The sequence below is a fragment of the Trichechus manatus genome, unplaced genomic scaffold (genome assembly GCF_000243295.1).
Source record: "Trichechus manatus latirostris isolate Lorelei unplaced genomic scaffold, TriManLat1.0 scaffold00082, whole genome shotgun sequence".
Lineage (NCBI taxonomy): Eukaryota > Metazoa > Chordata > Mammalia > Sirenia > Trichechidae > Trichechus > Trichechus manatus.
In genome coordinates, this window is record NW_004444018.1 from 9,480,262 (window position 1) to 9,495,345 (window position 15,084).

A 15,084-nucleotide genomic window follows, 5' to 3' on the forward strand; every position below is an offset into this window, starting at 1 on the left:
TAGGGTTTCAGGATTGTTGATTCTCTGTTTGGCTTAGTTTTTCGGATCTTTGTTGTGGAGGGACGGCGTGGTGCTTCTGCCTAGACCGCCATCTTGCCCGCTATCCCGAACAGGTCTGATTTTTTAAGAACCACCCCTGCTCTCCCTTTTTTATTAGGCTGAAGATACACTCTGGTAGACTTCATCAAAGGCACATTATTTGATGTTTGCATTCTGCTGTGCCCACGCCTGGAGGGTGAAGCTCTGAGAACCAGCACTGTAGTGTGTTGTACCATGGGCAGCACACACACACGCCATCCTGGCTGATTGACGTCGCCCAGCGTTGCTGCAGTACTGATTTTCAGATCAGCATCCTGAGCCCTCTGGGCAGAGGCCCCTCAGGGGACTCTCCACAATGTGAGTCATGACTTGCACCAGCATCTGCCCTCAGAGCACCGTTCTGACAAGGAATCTCTCAGAAGCGCTTAGCTACTTTGCGAATGCAGGGCTTTTTTTCTTCTGCTTTGTGGAGAGAGAGCTAGCATGTGGTACAAAATAAATTGATATTTAATATCTGCATGTGGCATCTGTCTCTTGGGTATGGCCTCTGTTACTTCATGGTTAAGAGTAGTCTTTTCTGGTACTGCATGGCTTGTCTGCTTTAGGATCATAGGATGTACGCATCTTAGAGAGCAGCTCATCTTCTTTGCACCCATTGTAGAGCTGAGCCCCAGGAAAGCTTTAGTGATCTGCCCCAGCTCAGGGCTCTAGTTGGTGGCAGAGCCAGGACTCTCAATCCTCAATTCGTTGGACTAAGGCATTTTGTGTTTTTTAGAAGTGTTGCTTTTAAGTCAGCTCAGCATGGTCACATTTTTGTCTTAGTTTTTACAAGGACCTATGAGTAGATATACCATACCATGGACTGCCAGAAAAATGAACAAATCTGTCCTGGAAGAAATACAGCTAGAATGCTCCTTAGAAGTGAGGATGGCCAGACTTCATCTCACATACTTTGGACATGTTATCAGGAGAGACCAGTCCCTGGAGAAGGACATCATGCTTGGTAATGTAGAGGGTCAGTGAAAAAGAGGAAAACCTCAGCAAAATGGATTGACACAGTGGCTACAACAGTGGGTTCAAACAGCAACGATTATGAGGATGGTGCAGAACCGGGCAGTGTTTCATTAGGGTCACAATGAGTCAGAGCCGACTTCACGGCACCTAACAACATGAGTAGACAAGGAATGATTATACAGTAGAGAGCTCTGAACAGTGATGAATTTTAATTAATGACTTTTTTTTTTTTTCCTGAAACTGTTCTTTCCTCCTGTTTAGTTGGCAAAAATATGCCTTGTGTCGACAGCAATGTGAACTACACTTTCTAGGGCTTTTCATAAATGTGTGTCATGTGTATACATGTCCCTCGTTCACTTAGATGTTTCAAGATGATGACCCTGTGTAGCTGGACTGAATACTTCGATAGGAAATACTGAGTTTTATTTTATTGAAGAACTGGTCTTTTTTTTGGTGTGAGTGAATGTGAGTGTGTGTGAAGATTAGTTCAGATCTTTGCCTCTAGAAGGATACAGCTACTCCTCCCTTGAGGTGGAAACTAAATTCAGTAATAAATACCAGGTCACCAAAAACAAAGAATGAAAAGCAATTGGTTGAACAAGAAATGTCTTTATGTACCTTCTAAAGCATTTAAGGGAGACCCTATGGAGCAGTTCTACTCTGTCCTATAGGGTCACTATGGGTCGGAATCAACTTGATGGCAACGGGTTTTGTTTTTTTTGGTTTTCAGTTTTTTCTTATTTGCTTTCAAAAGCAAACCCTAATAGAGTGCCTGGCTTTTGCCCTTATTTTGTTCCCTGTGCTGACCCAGAAGCAAGAGTGTCCAGGACACAATCTGGTGGTGGCCAGCCAGCCAGTGTATCACAGGTCAGTGGTAAGGTCAATGATTGTCCAACTGCCCAAGCCCAAATGTGTGCTTAAAAGAGGACAGCATTCTTGTCGCACACCTCTGCACAGCAGTTGTCTGTTATTTATTGGAGCTTGATAATGAGTGCGTTCAGATCATTCGGCAGAAAACTCCTTCCTTCCAGGTCAGTCCTCCAGCTTGGGCCCTTAGGAACTCAGTATTTTCTGTTTCTGACTCTGTCTGGTTATAACCAGCATAGCACTGCAAGTGCGGTCCAAACAACCTGATCTTATAAAATGCAAAGTTACATGATTTTGAGGTGTGGAGGCTGGGCGGGGGGTGGGAGTCAATTGTGTCACATCCAAACTGGTGTTTTCCCGGAGCACATTATGACATTGTGCTCAGCAAGCTTAGTCCTGTATTTTATGAAGAGAGCAATTAATACCTTAAATCCAGCTTTGGGGTCAATGCTGGAGTCCCTAGGTAGTGCAAACAGTTAATGCACTCGGCTGCTAACCAAAATGGCAGTTCGAGTCCCCAGAGGCACCTCGGAAGAAAAGCCTGGGATCTACTTCCAAAAAATCAGCCATTGAAAATTCTATGGAGTCCAGTTCTTCTCTGACACACATGGGGCCTGCATGAGTTGAAGTCAACTCGGCAGCAAATGGTTTTGATTTTTGGAATCACCTCTATCACCAGTAAGTGATGTGGCCCTGGGCTAGCCCCTTAGTGAGGGGAGCTGCTCTGAGCCTTAAGTCACCATGTGCTGTGCGCTGGGACCTCGATGACGCCTTTGCTTCAGGTGGACCCGATCACCTTTAAGAGGAGGAAAGTCAGGATTCTTTCTTTTTTTTTTTTTAAAGTGTCTTCCGTTCCTTCCCAGGAATCTATTGAATTGCCCTCAGATTTAAAACTTGTCCTTAGTTTCGAATGCTGCTGGGAGTGTTTTTATACATTTTGTCCAGTGTGGTATTCAAACTCACACTGTCAAGAAACCCGTTTGTTCATTTCTGTTCTCTCCCACTGTTTGAGAGATTATTGGGGGAAATCGTAATTACTAATCTATCTGCGAGAGCATTTATGCTGGCTGATCATTGAAGAAGAAGCGTTTGCTTCTAATTCAAACCAATTATTCACAGATATTAACCTGTTTGACCAGCAGGAGATGAAAAGAATTTTGCCAGGGTTGTTTAATGTCTTGAAATTCCTGCAGATCAATGAAAACTGCAGGTCCATTTTACCTTCAAGAGTGGCAGATGTTATTTCTAGGATGCATTTTGAAACATAAAAATAAGTACTGATTTATGTCTATTGTCTAAATAACCATGGGGTACAAATTCCAGTGAGTTCTATGTTGACTTTTGAAGGCGGGAAGACATTGGAGCCAAATGTCCCAGCCAAATGACCGCATTTTTTATGCCGCTTTTATATTTAAACCATTAGAGTATTTGCTGCTTGAAAAACGAACAAAAATCAACAAACAAAGCCAGTAACATAATGTATATGAGAAATTGCTGCCCTGATTGCTGCACAGCTTATAGCAAACTGTTCCAGTGTTTCTTATAGCGAGAAAGTAGAGCCTATTTGGGGTTTAGGTATAACAAGAAATGATCAAACCCAGATGCTTTCCTAAAATTGTATTTTCAGTACATTTATGTGTCTGTTACAAAATGTGCTACATGCTAAAAATATTTTCCTTTGTAGGCTGAAGGAAATTTCAAACCACATTGAGGGATGCATGTATCAGATGGTTTTTCTTAAGTGCGTTAAGGGCATCCTGGTTGTTATTAGCCCAGACTTTACAATATGACATTATTTATGCCAGAAAGCTTCACAATTCAATTCTTTAATTTTAGCAACTTTATTGGCATGAAAATGCATGGTGAAGAGGCCAAAGTCAATACATCAGAATTTGGGAGTAAGACTCCAGGGCAACAAGTGATAATGGGATTCGACTGTAGATAACCTCCTTTATCCCTGTGGGCTCATTTCTGGGGAAAGGAGAAGTCACCTCCCATCTCAGGCAGCTTCTCCTGCCTTTTCTCCAAATGCTTCCTTCCATTTTCTCTCTTTGTTCTATTCCTCTTTCCTCAGTTGTGCATGTTGTTGTTTTTCATATTCCATGTGGCCAAGCAAAGATGTACCTCCCTTTAAGACTCTTCTTGATTACATTTATTGCAAAGATGGCTTCTCTGGAATTCTCACTGGGTCTTCCCTCCTCAAATTGTATTTCTTCATTACTGTCATTGATTTTGTATTTGAAGAACATCTGCCTGAGTTTTGCACAAATGCTTCTAGTAAATTAAGCTGTAAATGGGTAAATCCAAGAATATATAGGTTGTGTAACTCTCTATAGAAGTGTATTTTAAAAAATTTAATCCTCCCCTTTCCCTCAGTATATCAGGGTATACTATTTTACATATTAGAACATCTAGAATGGAAAACGTAGCTATAGTATGTTTAATGCCTACAGTATAATGCTGTAGGCATTATACACAATAGCTATTTACTTCTCTTAGTCACAACTCTCTAAGACAGACACTACAATTATACCCATTTTATAGATGAGGAGACTGAAAACTGTTATCTGTCTAACTTAAAAGCCCAAGTTCTTAATTATTACATTGGTTTTAAATGCATGTAGCTACTATTTGGGTTTTAGATTTTTCTTTGTTTTTTATTTTGTAAATATATAGGTAAAAAAAATTGCCATTTCAACAGAGTTTTAGATATTTTTGCATCTGGTACCTGGTCATGCTGGTACCTTCAGAGAACAATGTAAAAATATCAAATTTCATTTTATGGTCTTCTTGTTACAACAGTGGGCTGATTGTTTTAAGTGAGATGGGAGCAGAAACGGGATGATCTCCTCTATAATAAGGCATATGTCAAAGTGATGTTGTTTTGTCGTGTCCACCAACCATTGTTGGGAAGGGACACATACTTGTTTGTAGTGACTCAGGTGTGCTTCATCCAATGGCATTGAGTCTGTGTGGATGTCAGGTGAGGTTCTGTGTTATGGTGTCATGACTCAGTTATTTTGAGACCTTTGAAAAGTTTACTTAGGTTCCAAATACCAGTAGGGCTTTCGTTGCTGAGAGGAGAGAGGAAGGAAATGAACATTTATTGGCCTGCTTTGTGCCTCTCACTTTATACGTGGTCTCATTCTGTCTCCACCACAGCTCTGTGAGGCAGATAGCATCATCTCCATTTCCTGGGCTCAGAGAGGGTATGTGACATGTCCAAGGTCAAGTAGCTTCTAGGTGGCAAAGACAGAGGGTGCCTAGGACTGAGTTCTACTATGTATTTCCCATTACCCCATAGCCTTACCCTGAGGCAGTTAAGCCAAAGTCATAGGACAGCACTTAAAAACAGCGGTAGCATATTGGGTTGTACATTCACATGATTTCCAATGTCCTTGAACTTCAGAGAGCAAGGCAGTGAACATAAGAAATGCTCAAAAAGAAGGTAAAGCAAAAGCAGACCACAGTATTTGTCCTATACATTGAGATCAATTATTAAAAAAACAGAAATGATGAGAAGATTGTTAGATTTAAGTGATTCTAACATGTCTAATATTAATATGAATATAAATTTACTGGATGGATTCTTAAATTCTGCATGTTAGGAAGTGTTTATGATAAATCTAATAAAGCTCTCATGTTCTTTGTGGTTATTCCCATCTATCATACTGCTGAGTACAAAAGCTGTGTTATGTACAGAATGGCTGGGTTTATCCCCAGTAGAAAGAAGTTATGTTTGGTATCTAAAGAACAATGAGAGTTTGCTGCTTGGCTGATCAATGCTGGATCAAGTTCACATTCCCCAGCTCCCACCCCCCTCCTACCCATGCAGTGGTAGAAGCACAACGCAGGGGAAGGAGGACAGGTCCTTTTTTCACACAGAGAGAGATATGAGCTCCGGCTTTCCTAATATGGACGCAGCTGGGACTGTGGAGCATTAAACGTTGATTTAATCCACTGCTGGAGAAAACATCCTACGAAAAGTAAAGAGATTAGCAGCCAATTAATTCTGGCCCATCCCATTGTTTTCTGGAACACCTCCTTGTATGGATCTAAATGTGTGGTGAGAAAACCTTTTGGAAAACTGGTTTTTAAAAAATGTACTCTTTATATTTGGGACAAATGTGATGGATTTTACTTTGTGTGTGTGCATGTGTGTGGGGGGTGAGGGGGGGAGGTGTGATTTTACTTCTTAATAGAGGTAGGTGATTTAGGCCCATTCCTGTCTCTAGCAAATTGACATGTTGTTGGGTTCCTTTGGGAGGCCAGATGACAGGCAACCCAGTCTGAGTGCCAAGGTTTTTAAAAATAGACATGCCAGGGCCACAGACTCCCAATGCATATTCTCCTCTAATGCAGCAGTGACATGTCCTTGTGCGTGCACTTAAAGATGCCACACCCACTCCATCTTGAGAAATGACAGGGAAGTACCTACATGGGTGTTTGCTTTTCAAGCTAGTTAAATGCCAACATATGATATGCTTGTGTGTTTAATTAATTACTAATTAATACCCTTTGTAAGGCATTTGCCAGAGTAATTTTCCTATAGTATTGATGTGTGTGTGTGTTTTTCTACACAAGGTAGCCCATTTGATTAGAACATGGTGCCCAAGACCTAAGGGATTCAACACGAGTTGAGTCCTGCATGGGACAGTACCTTTTGCACATAGTGAAGGTGCTTTCCCATTGGTACACACAATTCCCTAATCCTAGCCAGCAATCTTCCAAATGCAAAGTGTTTGTTTCAAGGGAATGGGTAGCAGCCATCCACATAATTGGAAATACCACCTTCATGTATATAGCATTCCAAACCACTACAAAAATCAGCTTCCCTGAAGACAAGGATCTCTGCTCTTTCCACTTAGGATCCAAAATAGTATTATCCATGAACCTGGAAGAAACTCTGAAAAGTCATATGTCCATCCGTTCTTGCCTCCCTTTTTTGGTAGAGTATTGAGGTCTTCTGCTTCTTTTTAGTCCATTGTATGTCCCCTTAACTTATCTTGCCCAAAAGTTTCTCTCTAAATAGACTAGTTGTTGTCAAGTTGATTCCAACTCATAATGACCCCATGTGTGTCAGAGTAGAACTGTGCTCCACAGGGTTTTCAGTGACTGAGTTTTTCAGAAGTAGAACATCAGGCCTTTTTACCAAGGTGCTTCTGGGTGGACTTGAACCTCCCACCTTTCAGTTAGAAGCCAAGCATATTAACCATCTGCACCACCCAGGGGACCAAGGGACTCCTATCTCTAAGTATTCTAGTTGTTGTGAAATCAACTCCAACTCATAAAAAGTGACAGCCTGGGTCAGCTGACAGCCCGGCCAGCCCAGCACTGTTTTTGCCATCAGCCCAAAGGGACTTCTAGTAAAAGAGCATAAGAAATGGCTGTCTTCCATGGCACTGACCTTAGAATTTAGATATGTCTGCAAAACATCTGGAATTTCATCAGGGTAGCCTATTAGAGATGGGTCATCATTAAAATGAACTAAACTAGTAGTTCTCCACCTGGCTGCACATTGGGGGGCTTTAAAAATGACTGACGCCTGGTTCCCTCTCAGAGATAGGAATCTAAGTGGTCTGGAGTGAGCCTGGACGTTGGAATTGTTAATTAGCAGTCAAGGCTGGGAACCACTGATGTAAATCCAGCCCTGCATAATTTTATATTTCACCTGTGAAAACTCTTTAAGGTTATAATGCCCATGAATGTTAAACTTCTGTAAAGAACTGCAGTCATACAGATGTCTAAGGGGATATATTAGTATCCATTTTCTAGAGTGGCTGTTTCAGTAGACTTTTATGGTACAGGATTGTATTTTGCGGGCTGTGTTTTGATCTGGGATTTATCTGATCCTCATAGTAAGCAACTATTTTAAAGTGAGATGGTCGTGCTAGATGCTTCTAAGCTCTCATGCTAGAGTAGAAAGAGCACTACATTTCTAGCCAGATCTAAGTGCCAAGCAATATGACATGCTAAAATTCTCTGAGACTCACTTTCCTCATCTTTAAAATGGGGCGGTGTGAGGAACAAACAGAACAGAGTCTGAATGTAGAAGCGCTTTGTACACTGTACAGTTCTGTACAAAGTTGCCAACACTTGTTCTCTCTATTAGTTCTAAGGTTCTCTGGTCTCTGACATATGTAAGATTCAGTACTTTTTCTTGTCCTAAAGTCACTGGCCTCCAGTTTCTTGTAATGTTGTGATGCTTCTTAGTTCTAATCATCTAGGGCTTGATAAATGAGAACTGCTTCCTGTGCTGAGCGCATTACATGAGTCATTTGATCTTCACAACTCTGTGAGAAAGGAGGCTTAGAGAGGTCACACAGCTAATACAAGGCAGAGCCTGGATTCAAACCCAGACAAGCTGTCTGCATGCTCCGCATACTGTGCTGTATTTCTGCCTTATTGCACGAGTTCCGTGAGGACAAGGAGGGTGTCTTATTCATCTTCAGGTTCACAGTCTAGTGCTCTGTTTTGCAGTAGGCATTCAGTATGTTTGTTAAGTGAATAACCCACCCATATGTCCAATTTACATTCTTCTTCCTGCAATCTATGCCCATTTCCTCTGTTGTTAATATCAAAAGAGATATAATATTTGGTTGCTTAGCATTTTTATAATAGTTCTGTGTAATATTTGTATAGTTGTAAAAACGGCTTAGGGGCAGCATCTGACCTCCTCTAACCTCACAAGGGGGAAGGAGAACCAAGATCAACAGACCAAGGCTGATTCCTATGAGGTGGGGGTCAGACATGCCTCTTCTCTCTGCCATCTTTACAAACTCTGACAAGAACCATCTCTCCACAGTACTCTCTACTTCTCTGCTGGATTCTATAATTCATTGCAGTGGCCACACAGAACTCACAGACCACACTCACGATTATGCGGTTCATTAGGGAAGTAACAGTTACAATTCAGGCTCAGGAACACTCAGGATACAGTTGTTCCATCAGGACAGCCTCTCCCCAGCTGTGCTCACAGGCACGCCTCTCCCTGGCCTTCGGCCTCTGCCCGAAGGCACTCAGCTTTCTCTCTCCGTGAGCCGGGAAGCCCACCATGCTGTCTCCTACTGCCTGGTCTCTGCTGTCAGGTCTCTCCTGTCACTGCTTCTCACCGTCTTCAAGGTTACAGCTCACTCTCTGTCTCCTGGGTCCAGTAGCTTCTCAGCACAGGGATCCCAGGTACAAAGGACATGCTGGCTCCTGGATGTTCTTCCTTGGTGGTGCTGGGATTCTTTTCTCTGCTCTGGAATTGGCTCTCTTTTAAGGCAAAACTGACCAGTCCCCTTGGTGGGCCACAATTACCCTATTACACAGTCCCACCCAATCACATGGGTGGGAGTTACAAGACCATGGCTAAAAAGGCCACACAAAAGTAATCAATTGCACTGCAATAGTATTAGCTTTATTTTTTGTTTTCTTTTTTAACAGATCTTTTTTTTAAAATTTCATAAGTAGGATATAATCATATATCCTCAACTTCTATACTTGAATTCCAAATGTTGCCGATGGAGAAAAATGTTGTTGTTGTGTGCTGTTGAATCAGTCTCGACTCATAGTCACCCTATAGGACAGAGTAGAACTGCCCCAACGGCTTTCCTAGGCTGAAATCTTTATGGGAGCACATCGCCAGGTCTCTTCTCCCAAGGAACAGTTGGTGGGCTGGAACTGCCCACCTTTCGGTTAGCAGCCATGTACTTAACCATTGCACCACCAGGACTCCTTAAAGAAATATTAGAACCATAAAATTTTTCCAGACTCCCCCCCTTCTCTATTCCCCGAAAAAGAAAATAAAAGAAAGAAAACAGAAACTTACAATACTGTACTTTATGTATTCATACCCCTCCTTGTGTAAAAGGCTTTAAGGCATCTTCCAAAGCAGATAACTATAGCGTGATTAAAAAATAAATAAATAAGAAAAATGAAAACAATAGTAGAAAAATAAGATAGGACCAGAAACTAAATTAGCATACAAAATGCACACCCTGAAGTTCCTCCATGTGGCTAAAGTAGAAGCACTGAGCCCTAAGCTTTCTAGAAGAGGGAAAAGGATAAATCCTAGTGTCTGTGAGGTAAAAACAAGCCAATAGCCTAAGTCCAACTATTTCTGATGTTGATACCAGAGAGAAGTTCTTCCTGCAGGTCCTCACGGAGAATTACTGTCTACCGTAATAAACAATCCTCAAAACATCCTTAGGGTAAACACCGTGATGGATTTTATGGGGCTGTTTCTTATAATGCACCTCAATAAAGGTTGATGGCTTCTTACCAGAACATAATGAAATAAAAGGAATCTCACAGAGGGCCAGTAAGACACAGTCCCAGTCAGCTTTATGGTGGTCTGCCTTAATCCAAGAATGGATTTTACAGTGTCGAGGGCAGGGGAGTAGGCATCAGAGAAATCTGTGAGCCTCCTGAAATTTAAACATGCATGCATCTGTATGTGTGCACACTATAGTTGTATTTTTTTCTAGGGAACTGATAGGACCATTTGCCTTAACCAAATTCTTAAAGGGGGGTTGAGAAATGGAAGGGCTGACTATCTTAAATATTGTTCCCTCAATGAAGCTCTGTAAAAGTTTTTGAGCAACAGTGAATTCAGGGATACGGTTAATGAGAGGAAGAGGTTCTGTCGGGCAGTTCACTGCAGAGCCATAAGCTTCAGCAATCAGCCGAGCCAAGCGTGGGATTGATTTCCTTTTCTGAAAACTATGGTTTATAAGGGCTTCCACTAAGAGGTCCATTTGGCAAGGCCAGCCAACATCCTGTTCAGAAAGAAATTAGGTGTTCACTCTAACACAGAGACAAAATGGGCAATAATACAAGTTATATATAATTTTTCTAAAATCAGCTGAAAACAAAATATTACATTAAAAAATGATAGAGCAAAATTTAAAGACAAAAACATTTGATAACTTGGTCCCTAATCCTTATTTGTTATTATTTGCAACTTAAATTAACCTTGATTTTATTTCCAGACCTGTGCAGACTCCTACTTTTTAATTCACCCTGAATTTACATTGGCAATAGAGCCCTTCTGAAACCAGCAAAACTTCTGGAACTCTCTATCATGTTTGGTATTAAAAGGTCCTTTGGCTTCTTATAGCAGATGGTTTTCCCTCTGCTGTGGCCAGGAATGTAATTTGCCATATGAGGCTGTTTGGGATAATTAAAGGGCTCCCTAGTTTGCCCTTCAGGCCTTCGAGTTGACTAGGAAGGTGTGCTGCTTCTCATTCCTCTGTATTCTCACTTATTCACAAGGTAGTATCAGAAGAGAGCACACACCCATATCATAGTATGAAATTGGCATCACTATCTTTTTCCTGTGAAAGGCTTAATTACTCTTTGACTTGAAAAAAGAGAGAGAGAGAAAGAACTCTCCAAAAGTAATCTCCAGCCACTAGGTTAAGCAATGCTTTTATTTTAAAGCAATGGCATTTTTCTCAGCCTCTGAAATTGTCTTTGGCTATTATAAGCTGCTTTGACAGGAAGGTTTCTTAAAACAACTTCCTTTCAAAACTTGCATCTCTACTAGAAGGAGGCATTTTTAAGAGATAAAATGCAAATAGAAAACATCTGTTTTTAAAGATAGTTTTAAAGTGCTTTTACCACACTCTCAAAGATAGTTATATATAGCATGAGCATAGAGTACCCATCCTGATTGCAGAATTCCTTTTTTTTTCTTTTATTGTCCTTTAAGTGAAAGTTTACAATTCAAGTTAGCAGAATTCCAATTTTTGAAAAAGTAGCCTTCCTCCAGTTTCTCCACACTCTACCTTCATTGGTATCAGCCCAGGAAGAAAGGGAGATTTAGATAGACAAAAGGAGAAATGTGTTGGAATTGTACTGAACACAATCAACAGGTATTAATATTTTTCTAGTGTCATGCAGTGATATGCTAACATCTCATTCTAGATTAAACCCAGCCCCTAGCATACTTTTGGAATACAATTTTAGTGATCACTATATGAGGGTACTGTGGGTGGCACAAATGGTTTGCACTAGACTACTAACCTAAAGGTTGACAGTTCAAACCCACTCAGTGGTGCCGCAAAAGAAGAGGCCTGGCGATCTGCTTCTGTAAAGATTATAGCCAAGAAAACCCTATGGAGCAGTTCTACTCTGCAACACATGGGGTCGCCACCATGAGTCAGAATCGACTCAACAGCAACAGGTTTGGTTTGGTTTTAGTATTTCTGTGTTTTAAAAAAGTTCCTTTTAAAACGACCCTGGTAATGTAACATGTAACTCTCTTTAAAAATGCACAATTCTATACTGCTTACATACTAAGCTATTTCAGTAGTGAAACAGGAGTTAATTAGAAAGGTCTTTATCTTAAAACCACCACCACTCCTGAAATTTCAAGTGCCATCCATTTATTCTTTCTTTTATTCTTCCATCCACTTATTTAACATATTTAGTGAGCATCTACTATATGCCAGGCAATGTTTTTAGTGACTAGACAAAAATTGACAACAAAAGAGACAGGATTTCTGCCTTCTTAGAGCTTACAGGAGGAGCCCTGGTGGTGCAGTGGGTAAGCACTCAGCTACTAATCTGAAAGGTCAGCAGTTGGAACCCATTAGCAGCTCCATGGGAGAAAGCTGTGGCAATCTGCTTCCGAAAGATTACAAGCTTGGAAACCCTATGGGGCAGTTCTACGCTGTCCTATAGGGTGGCTATGAGTCAGAATCCACTTAGCAGCAATGGTTTGGATTTTTTTTTTTTTTTTTTTTGAGCTTACAGGCCAGTTTATATTAAATAAATCAATATAAAATGTAAGTACTTTAAATAAATAGGATGCTATTAGAATTGTGGGGTGACAATCTGGTTGGTCTGGGGAGCAAGGAAAGACCTTTCTGAAAAAATGTTGTTTAAAGCCAGAACTACAGGATAAGTGGGAGAAGTAGAGGATGAGGAGGAGAAGCATCCTAGGTAAAGTGAAGTGATATAATCTGAATTACTTCTGGAAATATCATTCTAGCTTCTCCGTGGAGGATGGATGGGGCAGGAGGCAAGAATACAAATAAAAAGAATAGCTAGGAGGCACTTAGAATAGACCACAGCTTTTATTCCCATTCAACAAAGTCCTAGGAGAGCAGAGTGACGAAGGTTTCCTTTGTTCAGGTTCTGTCTGAAATGGCTAGGTTCTCATGAGCTGGGTACTAGAAAGATCGGGAACTGTGCCAATGGCAGCAAGATAGGGTTCCCAGGTGTCAATCCCTAAGATCTTTCCAGTGGCTCAATGTGATTCATAGAATTAAGAACAATCTGTGTGTCTGTGTGTGTACGCATGTGTACAACCAGATGAGGAATAAAGAAGAAAGTCTGCAAGTCCTAACTACCCAGCTGTAATAACAGATTTTCATAGAAGACTGTATAAGACTTAATTTATAATAGTTATATCTTTATTCCTATTGCTGGATCATTGGACTTCACTTTAAGTTCCCTCTAGGACTACATATTTAAGAATTGTTGACAAATCAACACTTACAAAAGGTCTATTTAGGCAGGTCACTGTATATTAGTATTGAACGGGTTCATATCAGAGTTCTTGGGGATGGTGAATTCCCAACGGGAAAAAAAAAATTCTCGTGGGTAAAGGGAGGTGTCTGCCAGTGATAGATTTCTATTGATTCTGGAACTGTTCTTAGTAGCATGGAAGCTTGAATAGTTCAAAGTTCTCTTTCCATTTAAAATGAAAGCAGCTCTGCAGTTACATAATACACTTCACCATTTGTAATTTTTACCTGCCTTTGTGTAGGTGCACTCAAGATTTGCAAAGCATTAACTATTTTTTATGCATTTTGTTTACAGTACAAAAACTGTATGGGTGGTTGTACATTATATATAAGAAGATTCGGTAACACCTTGAAAAATCTTTAGCAAACGAGCATACATTTCTTAGCACTTAGATAAAAACGATACAAAATGGTTAATATATCCGTTTATATCCCTCTCTAGAGCTGATTTTTTTTCTTCTGGAAACAGAAACACGAAGTCAAGAAGCCCCCATTTGAGCAGACCTGTTGTTTATTTTAGGAAACAGAAGTGCATCGTCCATGTAATTTTAAATAGCCCAGTTATGAATGTGGAATGAAGGAATAACAAAGTTTTCCACTCTGATGTATCCATTAAGAAGCTCCTCTTTGTGTAAAATACTCCATGGCAAAGTTGCTTCTATTTAAGTAGTGAGTTTGATCTTGGCTTTGATCTAAACCTTTTGATCCTGAAAGAAGGATGGAGTAGCAATAAAGAGAGGACAAGACAGATTTTTTTTTTTTTTTTTTTGAAGAAATGCGATAATGTTAGAGGGATGGTCAAGATCAGCAAACACAATTGCGACCTGACTCTCTCTCTTACCTCCCTACCCCAACCTGGTTCATCCAACTTCTAATGCGGATGGGAAGAGAGCATTTGGAGGTTAACGGAAACACTTGGAGGGTATCGCCCACTTTTAAAAACGAAGCAAACTTTCTCCCTAATTATGAAAACAGTCTGACCCCTTTTTTCATTCTACCCAGTCGCTTTGGGAGTCCCCAGGTTTGAGGGCTGCGTGTCCACCCGGGCCGGGCAAGTGCGGCGCCGACTGCGTATAGCCGGAGCGCAGTGGCTTTCGCGCCGCGCCGGCTGAGCGCGGGGCTCAGCTTCACCACGCTGCCGGCCTCTCCCCCGAGGAGGTCACCTGGCCCCCGCCCCGGCTTCCGCAGGGACCACTGAAAAACGTCTACTTAATGGCGTCTAATTCATTCCCGCAGAAAACTCCATTAGCAAAGTTCCTTTCTCTCCGCGAAAGCCATCAGGACTCTTGGGTTTCTGAGGAGAATTCAGTCTGACCACGAGGGTGAGGGCGCATCTCCTGCGAAGCCCTTTCGCCTTTGCAAGCGGGCGGGCGGGCGGGCAAGCGGCATTCCGGCTCCTGCAGCGGCCAGGAAAGCCTTTCGCGGGTGCTCAAGGGCCTGCGGGAGGGAGGTTGTGGAAAGGTAAGGCGTGCGCGCCGGGGTTTGTCCGCGCGTGGGAGGGCGCGAGCGCGGGCAAGCCGCGGGGAGAGGAGAGGTGTTTGCGAAGAGAACAATAAGCTAGAAGGCGCGCAGGGCGCCGACGGGCGGGGGCGACCTGCGGGGAGGCGGCGCGGCTTCTATACCTTTAAGGCAGGCCCCGCCCCCG

At 41.8% G+C, this 15,084-nt stretch overlaps 1 protein-coding gene across 2 annotated transcripts in view; it reads left to right on the forward strand.

The window, feature by feature from the left end:
• Nucleotides 1–15,084, forward strand: part of AOPEP (aminopeptidase O (putative)) — a 473,908-nt gene that overhangs the window by 372,132 nt on the left and 86,692 nt on the right. The window lies entirely within an intron of this gene.